Source organism: Talpa europaea (assembly GCF_964194135.1).
Source record: "Talpa europaea genome assembly, chromosome: 10".
Classification (NCBI taxonomy): domain Eukaryota; kingdom Metazoa; phylum Chordata; class Mammalia; order Eulipotyphla; family Talpidae; genus Talpa; species Talpa europaea.
Genome location: NC_140077.1, coordinates 75,253,440 through 75,267,107, shown reverse-complemented (window position 1 = coordinate 75,267,107; position 13,668 = coordinate 75,253,440).

The window sequence follows — 13,668 nt, the reverse complement described above, 5'->3', positions numbered from 1 at the left end:
CTTGCCTGGGATCACCGGGGTGCTAGGGTGCTGGTGACAACCTGGTTGATTTATCTATTTCTTCTTTCTGTCCTGTTGGACCAAACCAAAGGGAGAGGTCTGAACAGGGCAGGAAGCAGGACAGGGGGGCATTAAGAAGGAGGAGTTAATGGGGCACTCTCAGTAAGCAGAACCATCCATCTTCCTTTAACTCCAAACGCCCACAGGGGCTCAGAGCTAAGCTGCAATTCTTGGATCCACACGGAAGGGAGAACCATTGACAGTAAGTGTTGAGTAGAATACAGGGAATTCAGAGGTGGAGGCAGCAGGAGATGGCTTCACACACACAAGCCCAGAAGTTCTAGGCTGTTCTGCCTTTAGGGCCTTTGCTGTGCACATGGTCAGCCCACGAGGACCAACTCGGAGGCCATGCACTCCAGCACTTCTCTCTGTACAGATGGGATGATCCTGAAAGTGTCAGTGAAAAAATCAGTGTGCACAGGAGTAAGTATAGTATCTGGGGAGAGGGTAAGCAGATGTGCCTGTGTGCTTACAGATTCTAGAAAGCTCTGGCAAGATGCAAAAGGAGGGGCCTCCCTTGTGGTGCAAGGGGCTAAGTCGCAGCACTATGAAGCTATCTGCAGCCACTGCAGTACAAGTTCAATCCCCAGCCAGGGAGCTGACCCACATGGTGCAGCAGACCTCTCCTGTCTTGCCAGCTGCTCCCCTCAGCAGTGTATTTCAGTCAATCTGCCTGTTCTGCTCCCCACTCTGTCTCTGGTGAAACCTCTCACCACCCCCCGCACCTCTGGCCTGTACCCCAGTTCTTGTATGCATGAATAAAATAAATCTTTTCTTTTTTTTTTTTTAAAAGATGGGCCTCCCTGATGGTGCAGTAGGTTGAGCACCACACTGTGGAGCTGTTTATAGCCTCTGCAGTGCCGGTTTGATCCCCACTGGCTGTTGAGAATCCCACATGGTGTGGCAGACCTCTCCTGTTGCGCCTGCTGCTCCCCTCAGCAGTGGATTTCTGTTGTCTGCCTGTTCTGCTCCCTGCTCTGTCTCTAGTGAATCCTCTCAACCTCCCATGCCTCTGGTCTGTACCCCAGCTCTTGCATAAAAATAAATTTTTAAAAAATCTTTAAAAAAAAAAAAGATGCAAAAGGCATTGGTGGCATTAGTTGTTGGTTCTGGGGAGTCAGGAAAGCAATGGTTGGCAAACCTTTCCGTATCTTTTGGGTTTTGAGTCCCATAAATATACCTACCTGTCTTTCCCTCCCCCACCCCACCTCAGAGTACCTCTGAATGGGAACTTGCAAAAGAGGAGATGGGCACAGCTGACTAGGAATCACCCCGCCGGCACCCAGCTGCAGGACAAAGGCCCCAGAACCTTCTGTCCTCACCCAATTCCCTCACCTTACTGCTCCCCTAGCCTGAAATGCCCAGAAGTTCTAGCCTCTCCTCCTGCAGGCTTCTGGGCTCCTCCATGTCCCCCTGACCCCACATCAGAGATGAAGTTCAAGCCTCATCCCTGGCTGGAGCACGTGTGCCCAAGGAACATGGCAGGGAACCATGTGTTTCTGTGGATTATACCACACAGGCCTGGCCTCGATTAATGCCGATAATGGAGAGCTAACTAGACACAATTTCTTTAATCCTCCCCCGCATTTTGTTTGCAGAAGCCAAAGTAATGAGAGGGAAAGAGGTTAACCAGAAAGATCCCTCTCGCTGCAGCTGGCGGGCTGAAGGAGAGCAAATACTTAAGGGTACGTTTCTGTCCTTATTTTTTTGCACTACTCCATCCCAACATTTGTTTCTGGGAGGCAGAAGACAGTTTTAATGGATTCGTGTTCCATATAACTTTGAGAATAAAACACCCATTTCTGTGAGTTCCTTGAGTGTCAAACTTCTGGTGTTCACCTGTCTCTACCTGGGGCAAGGTCGCTGCTCCCCCCCTCCCCTGCCCCCGTAGAAGCAGAGCCTCTTCTTGACCAGTGGCTCTGGAGAAGTAGCCTTCCAGAGTTCCTGAGGGCTGCAAAGTCCTCCCTGTGTCTAATCTCAATCTCTCCTGCTGCAGTAGCACTCATTGACCTCCTTGTGCACCTAAGCTGAGATAGCCACCTGCGAGGAGACCTGGGACAGAGGCCATGGCCCTGAGGCTCAGAATCTGGCCTGGGATCGAGCCTGTCTCCACCGCAGATGTGTGGCTGCTCCTTGAGCCTCCGCTCCCCTCGGCAGGTGAGCCTGCCATGTCTGCCACTCCACGGGCCTGCGAGGATCCAGAGAGGTGCCTATGAAGGTCCCGCCGCCCCGCGGCACCACACACCTGCCAGGAGCAGGTCTCGCTGAGTCAGGGATATTCCTAAATACCCACAGACAAATAACACCCTGACTTGTGAGAGCCGAAGGAATCCTGCTGACAACACAGTGCAAAGCCCTTGTTTGAAAAATGAAGAAACTGAGGCCTCCAAGGGAATGAGTACCCAGCACCTCACCACATAGCCGAGCACCCTGGTCTCAGCTGCCCCTCACTCCATCCCTGCAACCTCCACTGGGTCCTTTTACATCCGTGGCTAAGGGCTCAGGAGTGCAGTGATGAGGGGGCAGAGAGCCCCCAGTCAGACCAGGTCCTTGGGCCCCCTGACCTCCACCACCCCAGTCAGGACTCAACTTGAACCAGGATGAGTAGCCCCCGTACCCCAGAGGAGAGGAGCTGGGGTCCAGACCTCCTGGAGAGAGTGAGTGCCCAACACTCCTAGGGAAACCTGCCCAGCCAACAGGCCACCCCCAAGCAGCCTGCTGAGGGTACCCGCTGCTGCCTGCCCAGGGGCCCCCGTCTGGCCCCACACCTGCTGGAATCCTCCTCCCCCCCAAGACTCAGGACCCTGGGCCTTCATCCAGGGTTCCCTATTGCCTGGCACTCACGATGTCTAAGGCAGCTCTTGGGATGTGGGGGATAAGGTCTTCACGTGCTGGGCATCGGGATGCACAGGGGAAATCTGGGGGACCCCAAATGGGTGGCCAACACATGTGAACCACAGACCTTGGGCAGCCCGGTGTGGCCACTGTGGGCAATGGATGGACACAGAGCTCTGCCTTCAGAGCAGCAGGCCTCGTGGGGGCCAGTGTGTGAGCCGGGGTATGAGGGCGGGCCCAGGGCAGGCAGGGGCTCTGCCCTGTCACGTCGGGGAGCATGCCCAGACCCAGGCAACTGGCAGAAGAGGTGCCCTGTGCAGCCACGTCAGTGGCCCTTAGCCCATCATGCGGTGAGCACAGCCCCTCCCAACACGGCCCTGTTATCCTTCACGCCACATGCACATCTTCATTTTGAGCTGAAACCATTAAAAATTGATGCATCTTCCCCCAACTAAATGTTACAAGCTTTGAACATGCAGCTTGGCTAAGCATGGGCCCACCAAGGGGCCGTGAGCGTGTGAGTGTGTGAGCATGTATGAGTGTGTGAGCGTGAGCATACATGTGTGTGACTGTGGTGTTGTGTGGGGTGAGTGCATGTGTGTGAATGTGTGTGTGGAGTAAACATGTGTGCTGTGTGTATAGGATTGTGCAAATGGGCATGTAAGTGTGGGTGTGATGTATGCATGGAAAGTGTGAGAATGTGTGCCGTGTGTGAGGGAGGTGAGTGTGTACGGTGTCTGAGATGACAGCGTGTGTGTAAAGTGTATGAACACGAGTGTGTGAATGTGTCTCTGAGTGTGTGAGTGTAGGGGCGTGTGGTGTGTGTTTTGGGGTGGTTGGGGAGAGGGAGCTGAGGCTGGCGCCGGCTGCCTTAGGCCCCTCTAGGAAGGAAAGTCAGAGACGCCGGCGCCTCCTCCCAGCTCCACTGCTTCTGGGGCCCAGCTCTGAGGGCGGTGCCCCCACTGTCCGACCGGGAGCCCGCAGCCCCCAGCCCCATCTCCTCACCAGCGGGGTGAGGGCCCCCAGCCTGGCCGGCTGACTCTCCAGGCCCGAGTCAATGCTCACACCCTGGAAAGGGAGACGGCACCGGCAGGAGTCTGAGCAGGGGGAGGCTCCATTAGCCAAGTGATGGAGCAGAACATCAGCTCCAGTGCTTTGCCGGCCGCCGGCACGGAGAGAGGGGACTGCGCCGCGTTGTTCAGGCCCAGGGAGAGGCTGGAGCGGCAGCAATGGGCCGGGGCGGCAGGACCAGTAGGGCTGCGTGCCTGTGTGTGGGGGCCGCATGCTTGAGCACTGTGCGCCGCGGCGGCACAGGCACCCTGGACAGGAGTGTGTACAGGCGTGCGCATCGGGCAGGCCAGGTGAAGGCATAGGGAAGGGAGAACTGGGGATCTGGGGCCACAGCACCTGTCCAGGAACCTGGGGTGATGCCTAAGACCCTGCAATTGGATAGTGAGGGGCATGAACTCCAGCATGGGTCACCTTACAAATCCCAGATCCTGGGAGCTGGGGAGACCACCCCTATGATCTCCTGCCAGCCTCTGAGGTGAGGGTCTCTTCTGCCCCCCAAAGGTGCTATGAGGTCAGGAGGCCTGGCTCCTCCTCCCTTCGTCTGGCCCTTTGGAGAGTGGTGTCCCCCTGCCGGTGGGCCCCCAGCTTCTAAAACCTGGGGCTTCTCACCTCAGGCCCAGACTGTGAGCAGCACAGGGGGGAGGGGTAGAGAACCTAGCCAGGTTTGACAATAGCAGGCTTGGGTTTGGAGCTGATGTTTACCTGGGCAACCTGGGTAGAGGGATTCACATCTTGGGTATCATTTTTTCAGCAACAAACAGAAGGCAAGGAACCTGGCCCACAGGGGTGCTGGGCTGGAGCAAAGCGGGCCCAAACACATGTGTTTTCCCTTGCCTTCGTCTCTTCTCAGCAGACTGGCTTAATCACGTTGACCACGTGCATAAGGTCAGACCCTGTTGCTCAGAAGGAGGCCTATCGTGCCAGCCAAGCCAGGGACTCTGCCCACCAGAGCCTGCTCTGTTCCGGGAGGGCATGGGGAGCTGCCCAGGATATGCAGCGAGATACTCTGAGGCCCCGAGGCCTGGGGGCTCCTTCCCATGCCTGTCAGCTGAGCCTGCAGCAGGTATCTGAGCTGGGGTTACCCATGTGAACCCTCCAGCTCTGCTCTCTGACAACCACATTCCACCAGGCTCCCAGATCTCCCAAGGAGAAAAGAGACCCCAAAGATGAAAGCATGCTTGTCAAAGCCAGCCCCCCGCCCAGGGCCGAGCCATCATCCATCTGGGGTGGGCGGGCCTGCTGTCTTGGGCTGCTCAACAAGAGGGTGATAAATGGGCAGCCTCTCAGCAGACTTCCCCTCGGGAAGGAGTCCAGGGCAGCCCCTCCAGAGATCATGGGCTGCAGAAGGGGGAGGAGACCACTTCCCTAATTAATGAGGGGAGGGGTAGAAGGTGTCCACCTTATCCAACCTTGAAAATGACCCCTGACATATATAACTGTTTAAAAACCCTCTCTTTCATCTGCACCTCGCGTTCACAGACTCCCCCAAGTCCTGCGCCAGTCTCCGTGCTAGAGCCGAGAATAAATACGAGATGAATAAATAAGACTCAACCCCATCCCCGCAGCTCACAGGGGAGACGGCAGACTCCAGCCTTTGTGGAAACGGAGCAGATGGGATTGTCCCCGCCCACGGAGACAGTGACGCTGGGGACCAACTTGCCCAGGGCCTCGCTGTGAACAGAGCCCTGACTCCTGCTCTGGACTCCCCCTCCCAATGCACAGCCCCGCTAGCCAGGGGAATGGAGGAGAGGCATCAGGAAGGCACTGGGCCCTGAGGAACCGTGGGTGCCAGAAGAAGGGACAGAAACCCTCACTGAGACCCTACTCAGTGCCAACACCGCACTTCATTTCATGTGAGGTAGGCGCTGTTGTTCCCATTTTATAGATGAGGAAACTGAGGCTGCGAGGGTACAATAGAGGTTATGCACTCATGTCACGTGCAAGTCCCCTTTCCCCATGGACAGAAATGCCTCACCCTCACGTAGCTGGGAGCTAGGGGGTCAGGAGAAGCCTGGGGAGCCAGCACCTGAGAAGGGGGTGCGCTGAGGAAGAGAGTCTGTTCCCCCCACATCTGTGAGTGCCTGCTTCCCCCAGATGCTGGACAGGCCCTGGGGGAAAAGATGTGCCATCACTTTTCAGGAGATGCCCATTACCACCACCACCTTTGACAGCTCGTGGTCTTTGGAACTAAACTGGGTCATGCAAGTCCCAGGGGCATAATCATATTCCCCAAAGAAGCCAACTTTCTCTTGCCTGACCTGAACAGACATGGGAAATAGTGGGTGGGAGTGGCAAGCCACATCCTCAACCCATTCACAGGCTGGAGGAGGGCAGAGATGTGGGCGAGCTTCAAATAGGAAAGTCCCAATTTGGAATTTCACTTGCAAAGCGAGCAGGCAGCAGTGCCCAGGGAAAGGAGCCAGGTAAAGCCACCAGAGCAGGGCCAGTGGGGGCCGGACAGGCCTGGCTGCCGGCCTCGGTGCTGCTGCTGATCACAGGACTCCGGCAGGTGCTTAACCTCTGCGCTTGCTTCTCTAAGGGTGACATGACAGTGAGAATGGCATCTGCCTGGTCGGGCTGGAGGCTCGGGGACAATGCATGTAGAGCACGCCATGATGTCCACAATGGTCCCTGGGGGTGCTGGGAGTGAGCCCACGGGAACATGCAGGGGGCCTCCAGTGGGTGAGGCGGGGAGTCCCTCCTGGGCCCTGAAGTGGCCCAGGTCACACTCTATTTCTGAGCTTCCTGGGAGACAGCAGCTGCTCTTCAACCTCTTCTCCTGCCCACGCCCTCATCTCCAGCCCCGCTGGCCTAAGGCCCGACCCAGGGCCAAGTCTTCTCCCTGGGCCACCGCAGTTGCTCCTCCCTGCCCGTGTCCAGGCACTGCAGCCAGCCCCCCTGTTGCTCATGTTGTCCCCCGCTCAGGCTGGGCTGTCCTGGACTGGGGCTGCCGGGGTTCTATTGTGTTTGCTTGAGCATTCAAGTTAGGTGTGGCGCTCAGACCCTGGGCCCCCCAACCCCGAAGTCAGCAGGTTCTGGCCACTCTTCCTCTGGCCACCACCCTCATTCTGCAGATGACAGAACTGGGAAGTGGTGAGGCCAGGACACCCAGACAAGTCAAGCACATCCCAGCTGGACCCCAGCAAAGCCAGCAGGCCATCCAAGAGACTGCCAGCGTCCAGCAGGCAGCTGGGTGGGCTGCTGGGCTGCTCAGGAGTGGGGGCGCTGGGAGTTACCAGCGCTGGTGGGGGGCGGTGCTGGGAGTACAGTCACCTGGCAAGAGTGCGACTGGGGAGAAAAGGGCCAGAGATGGCTTCCGGAACACCAACATTTGCAGGATTCCTGGACAAAGCGGAAATGCAAGGGGGGTGAGGAATGGCAGGGATTGGCCAGCCAGGAAGAGAAGGAGACTGGAGACTGGTGAGCAGTTCTGGGAGGGACCCAGGGAGATGCGGGGTGGGGGGGGTGTCTTTGGCCTTGGCACAGGAGCATATACTGACAAGCTGCCCACTTTGATAATCTAAGTTACATCTCAATCAAAAAGAACTTGCAGAGATAAAAAGCTGCGAGCTGGCCACAGTCAGTGCTGGTAAGAGCTGGGCCGGAGGCACCACTGTAGGGAGACACATGGCCCTGCCAGCCTGCTGGGCACTGAACTGCCAACTGCTGTCTTGCATGTGCAGGTGCTCCTGCTGAGACCTGGGGGCAAAGGCCCAGAGAGCCTGGGAGCACCACCCTGGGAGGCTTCCTGGAAGTGGCACTAATCCAAGTCGTTAGGGGAGACTCGAGTGGGCTTGGAAGAGGCAGCCAGCACCGGGCAACAGACAGAGGTGGCAGAGATGGCACAGACAAGTGGCTGGCAGCTTCCAAACAAGGTGGGACCCATGACTGCCAGCAGCCTAGAAGGTGCAGGGCTGACAGCTGATGCAGGCAGTTGCCCCTGGCTCGAGAGAAGCCACCTCTGGGCCCTGCTGCACAGAGCCTGACCTGGCAGCTGGCCTCCTTGGACCAGGAGGCAGAGGTCCCAGGTTACCTCGGGAGCTGAAGCATCTACACTGCCCGAACATTCGAGATGCCCACCCTCCCACCCCTGGCTAGGAGTGAACTCACACAACCCTTGCCTCCCTGGCCCGGGCCAGAGGAGGAGGCAAAGGATCACCTCCTTCTCATGATTACTGCGCCCTGCAGACCGGACCCAGAAAAAAACACCCAGGCTGCATCCTGTGCCTGCGGAGCCCGGCACCCTGTCTGAAGGTCCGCAGAGTAAGCCTCATGGCTGCTGAGAGCCAGAGGGGAGCAGCAGCTGCCCAGCTGCCGGGAACTCAGAGGTAGTAGGAAGGAACCTGGCTCCAAATCGGCAAACCCTCAGGCTTGGAGAGTTCCCCTAAGTAGGTGAGTGTCTTCAGCTCCCTGGAGTCTCAAGGCCTCCAGGCACCCTCGGGGATGGCCCGGAACTGGAATTCCTCACGTGGCTCTTATCAGACCCACATCCCAGTACCTGGCCATGGCGTGGGGGGACCAACACAGGGCCACTTCCATAGACAGAACTGGTCTATTCCAGAATTTCCAATGTTCTGTTAGTGTTCGAGCTCCTCACACATTTGAAGCAGGAAGGACTTCAGGCCTCTTCCTCCCTTTTTTCTAACAGCCATTTCAGCTCCTCTTGGTGGCCCCACTCCCCCTTGCAGCCTCAAAGGCAAGGACCACACCTCGGCTTTGGTTCAGACGCACCGCCCCCGGCCCAGAGGTGCTGTGGGTCCTCATGAGGGTTCCCGTTTTCCCTCTGACTCGCAGCCATGTCCAGCAGAAGACCACATCTTCAGGCTCAAAATATGGGTGAGTTTTTGCATCATCAGCACTTTGTAAAAAATCCTGAATAAAATCAGGTATGAGCTGCCTGTCACTGGGGGCATTCAAGCTGAGGTCAGACTACTAGACCACTACTAGACCACTGCCACGGACAGGACCCAGGTGGGGGACAGAGCATGAGCCCAGAGGGACATCAAGTCCCTTCCCCTGGGCATCTCGGCCTGACATCTCCCTCCCTTGCCATGAACGGCCCAAGTCTGAGAAGTTCACTCTTCAGAAGAAACTGCCCCCCCATTATGTGGGGGTTCTTTTTATCACATCACTACTCCCGGGAATGGCTTGGGATGTTAAAGTTAAATATAACATAGAGACCAGATTGAGAATTCCCTGAGCAGACAAAACCAACTAAGCCACCCTAGGCAAAACTGGGTCTCCCTTATTTCATGAACATAAGCAAAAATTAGATTATTTCTTGTAAATGCCTCTGATAATCATAAAAGAAACTTAGGTCATCTTCCTAAGCCTGGAAGACTCGCGGTAAGAGCAGCCGGTGTGCAGGTGAAGGACTTTCTCCTCCCTCACAAGCCACCCTGTCACCTCGCGCCTGTAAGCTCCGCTCAGTCTGAACACGAAAGCTCCGGGTTTGCAAACTGTTCTAATACACACAGCACGCTCTTTCTAAACACTCTGGTTTCATTTTGGTTTTTTGGGGTTTCGACAGGGTCAGGTGGGGTGGGGGGAGCAAGAACAAGGGCAGCGTGGGGAGAAGGGGGTCAGTCCCCGAAGGCCTGGAGTCCACTGTTGCCACCACCCCAGATGGGGACTAGCCCAGCCCTGGCTTCCTGACTGGGGGCAAGAGGGGGCTGTCAAGTGAAAAGACAGCCCAGCTCAGCTTTTGGGGTTTATTAGAGGAAAAGGTGAATGTAGAAGACGAGTCACGGCAGGCAGCTCATTAAGCCCACGGAGCTTAAAAATAGAGACACCTGGTGGGGGAGGGGAGCTGGGGACAGAGATTCTAGCTCATCCTACCAGAGGCAGGAGCAGCAAACCCTGCAGAGGCTGACTCCATCCCCAGTGGAAGGAAGACTGCTTGGCCACCACGCAATCTCTCTGGGGGTGCTCACATGAGAAGACAGGTCTGGAGGAGAGGTTCAGGGGTACCCAGTTCAGTGCAGGGGTACAAAGAGAAAAGATACAGTGACCAACAGCTGCCCTAGAGGAATTCGGAGCCTACCTGCCCAGAGAGGGTCCACTTGGCTTCTCTGGCTCTGGAAGGCCCATCCTCTCCCCAGCGTCCTTCACGCCACCTCTCCTGCCAGTCTGGTCCTTGGCATCGGGGCTAGACAGGCTCCACTTGAATCCTCCCACTGCCACCTGCCAGTGTGGTGACCTTGGAGAAGTCACTTCCCCATCCTGGCCGCGTTTCCTCTTCCATGAAATAGGGACACTACAGCTCCCTGCCACTGGGGGCGAAGCACACCCTCCTCCTGTGACGTCCTTGCACAGTAGTGATGCGGGATCGCTAGGGGTTCTAATCGGCAGATTAGGGGAGCAGGGGATACCAAGCAGAGAGAGGGTCCGGGAGAAGGATATAGAAGGTGACCTGCAGGAAGGATGGGGCAGAACGGCTGTGACTGCCTGGCAGGTGTTGCCAGATTAGGTATGGAGAGTGCAGTTGATGCGCTCACTGCAAGAGGACAGGGAGACGTGAACCAGGGGCACCACTGGTTCAAGTACTGAGCCAGACACAGATCAGCTAACACTTACTAGGCGCCTACTGTATGCTCAGTGCATTCCATTAAGTGGTCCCAGGGCACGAACTAGGGCCAGGCTCCAGAGCCAGCTGGAGCACAAGGGCTGAAGGACTCCAGGGAGCAGGACTCCAGGGGTGCTGCAGGGAAACCAAGGAAGAGTGGAGGTATGTAGATAAAATGGCTCTTTGCTGGCTTGCATCAGAGGAGAAGGTCCCCAGGCCAGGGCAAGGCTCTATGATGGAAGAGAGAGCTACAGAGGGTGCTCCCCCAAGCCATCACCCACCCAGCCCCATCCTGCTCCGTGAACACACTGGCGGGAGAAGAGGCATTCACCTAAGGCTCTAGGAGCTCCTGGGGGGCTCAGGCTGCTGGGAGACTCACATAGACTGCACAGAACTCACATAGGAGGTAGGAGCTCTGAGGAACCTGAGAATCAACCCTCCAGCCCCTCGCTGAACAATGGGAAAACGAGGGCCAGAGAAGGGAAATCCCTTTCCAAGTCAGCAAGACTCAGAGGCGAATCCAGGACGCTTTCCTCTGCACTGCACCCCTCCCCCGCCAAGTCAGCGTCAGCTTGCCTCTTCAAGCTACACTGGGAACTGAACTAAGGCTCAAAAGGACACAAGACGTTCCGAAAGTCACACAGCATGATAGAGAGAAATGCAGGGTGTCTGGTCATATTTCCCAGGATGCACCTTTGTTTACAGAACAGCTGCTAAAGGCCAACAGTGGGCTGAGACACTCTCAACCTTCATCTCATTTATTTTTATTTATTTATTTGTTTGTTTGTTTGTTTGTTTTGTTTATACAAGCACTGGGTACAGTCAGAAGCGCGGGAGGGTGAGAGAATTCACCAGAGCCAGAGCGGGGAGCAGAGCAGGCAGAGGGACCGAAGTACACTGCTGAGGGGAGCAGCGGGCGGCAGGAGAGGGCTGCGCGCCATGTGGGACTCTCCTCTGGTGGCCGTGAAGCAGCCGGGGATCGAACCAGCGCTGCAGAGGCTGCGGGCAGCTTCGCAACCCAGCGCTCAACCGCTGCGCCACCGGGGAGGCCCCTCATCTCATTTAAACCTTACTCTTGGCAGCAGGGTGTATAAGACTGTCAAGTTCAAGTCCTAACTCTGTTAGCTGAATGTCCTTGAGCAAGTTATTTAGTGTCCTCAATTCTGTAAAATGGGAATCACAGTAGTACCTAGCTCATAGAGTATGTGCTAATTAAAGGCAATCATCTGTGTAACTTAGAGTAGGGCTCTTTAAATGCTAGCTTTAAAAATCAGTATCTCATTTGACCCAGCAATCCCACTCCGAAGTATGTACCCATGAGAAATGAAAACATATGTTTGCTCAAAAACCTTCACATGAGGGCCTCCCTGGTGGCGCAGCAGGTTGAGTGCAGCGCTGTGAAGCTGTCCGTGGCCTCTGCAGCGCGGGTTCGATTCTGGGCCGGCCAGGGAGATACCCAGATGGTGCGGTAGACCTCTCCTGTCTCGTCTGCTGCTCCCCTCAGCAGTGCTTTCAGTCCGTCTGCCTTTCCTCTCCCCACTCTGTCTCTGGTGAGTCCTCTCACCCTCCCGGACCTTTGGCCTGTACCCCAGCTCTTGTATAAATAAAATAAATCTTTAAAAAAAAACTTCAAATGAATGTTTAGCAGCATTATTCATAATAGGCTAACACTGACCCAAATGTCTACCAACTGATGAAGGGCTAGATAAACTATGGTATATCCAGACAGTGGAATATTATTTAATCATAAAAAAGAAAAGTGCAGAGGCCTGCTACAACATGGACAAGCCTAGAACTCATGCCAGTGAGTGAAACTAGGCACAACAGCCACATATTGTAGGACCCTATTTACAAGAAACATCTACAAGAGACAAATACAAAGCCAGAAATTAAAGTATCCATCAGTTAGAGCTTGGGGGAAGGAAGACTAGGGAATGACTTGGGAGTGAATAAAAATCAGATGGGGGGGGGTGGCTGTACCACTCTGTGGACATACAAACCACTGAATTGACTTTGAGTCAATTGTTAGTTGTGAATTGAGACTCAATAAATCTTACTTTAAGTAAAAAATATTATACCCAATTATGCCCAATGAAGGAAGGCGTATCCATCACAATTTAGAGATGAGGGTGATAAGGGCGATAAGGTTAGAGGACACCCAGCAGTTGGTGGATGTCAGCAGTGGCTTTGTTTTATTGAACCCGAGCCCAGGGTTGTTTCCCTAAGACCTAGCCCAGCCTGGACTCAGTGGAGGCAGCTCTGTTCTTTAAGAGCTGGGGAAAGCTTCCATACCCTCTCACAATGAGACCACTCAGGAAGTTGTTCCAACTTCCCCAGGGATGATGTTCAGGAGAATCTGAGGCCAAGGTCAAGATCTAGATGGGCACCAGACTGGGATATTTCTTCTCTAGTTTCTTCATTGGCTAGAGAAGCACTTTCTTTAGAAAGCCCAGGGAACAGAGCAGATGAAACATGGTGGACTCTAGAGCATGAGTTCATGGCTAACTTTGGGGATCACCTCGGCAAAGCAACTTCATCTTTGGGGCTCTCAGTAAAATGATATTTGGCTCTGATGAAGGCCCCAGAGGTGACATTTCCAAAACCCTGTATAACTGTGAAATCAAGTGGCCTCCCCACCCCATGCCTGCTGCTTACCCAGACTACCAGCCTGGTGGGTTATGGCATCACTCAGCTGCTGGCTTGAGCAATTGTAACCCAGTCATCCCTGAGATCCTTAGCAGAAGACCTTGGTGACAATGAGACCCTTGGCCTGCTATCACCCCAATACTGCCAGCAGGTCAGATTGGCGCCACCTCCCCAGGGAGGAGGCGAGCCAGGGAGAGGACAAGAGGCTATCAATTTAACCTTCACTGACCCGGCAGGAAAGGTGCTGAATGTGACATTGAGTCAATGTCCTGCTTCTGGGCAGCCCTTCTCTGCACCTCTCTGCAGGGCAGATCGTCTGGCTGAGGGTGGAAGGAGGGAAGGGGCTCCCGCGTTGCCATCCCAGGGAAGGCACCACCTCAGTCTGTCCCAGGCTCCCGGCCGGGGTGTGCCAGCTTGGAGATGCCCCCCTCCTGTTCTCTGCTTGTCCAACATTGGCCCGTGTCCAAGAATGTTCCTGCCCACCCCTGCTA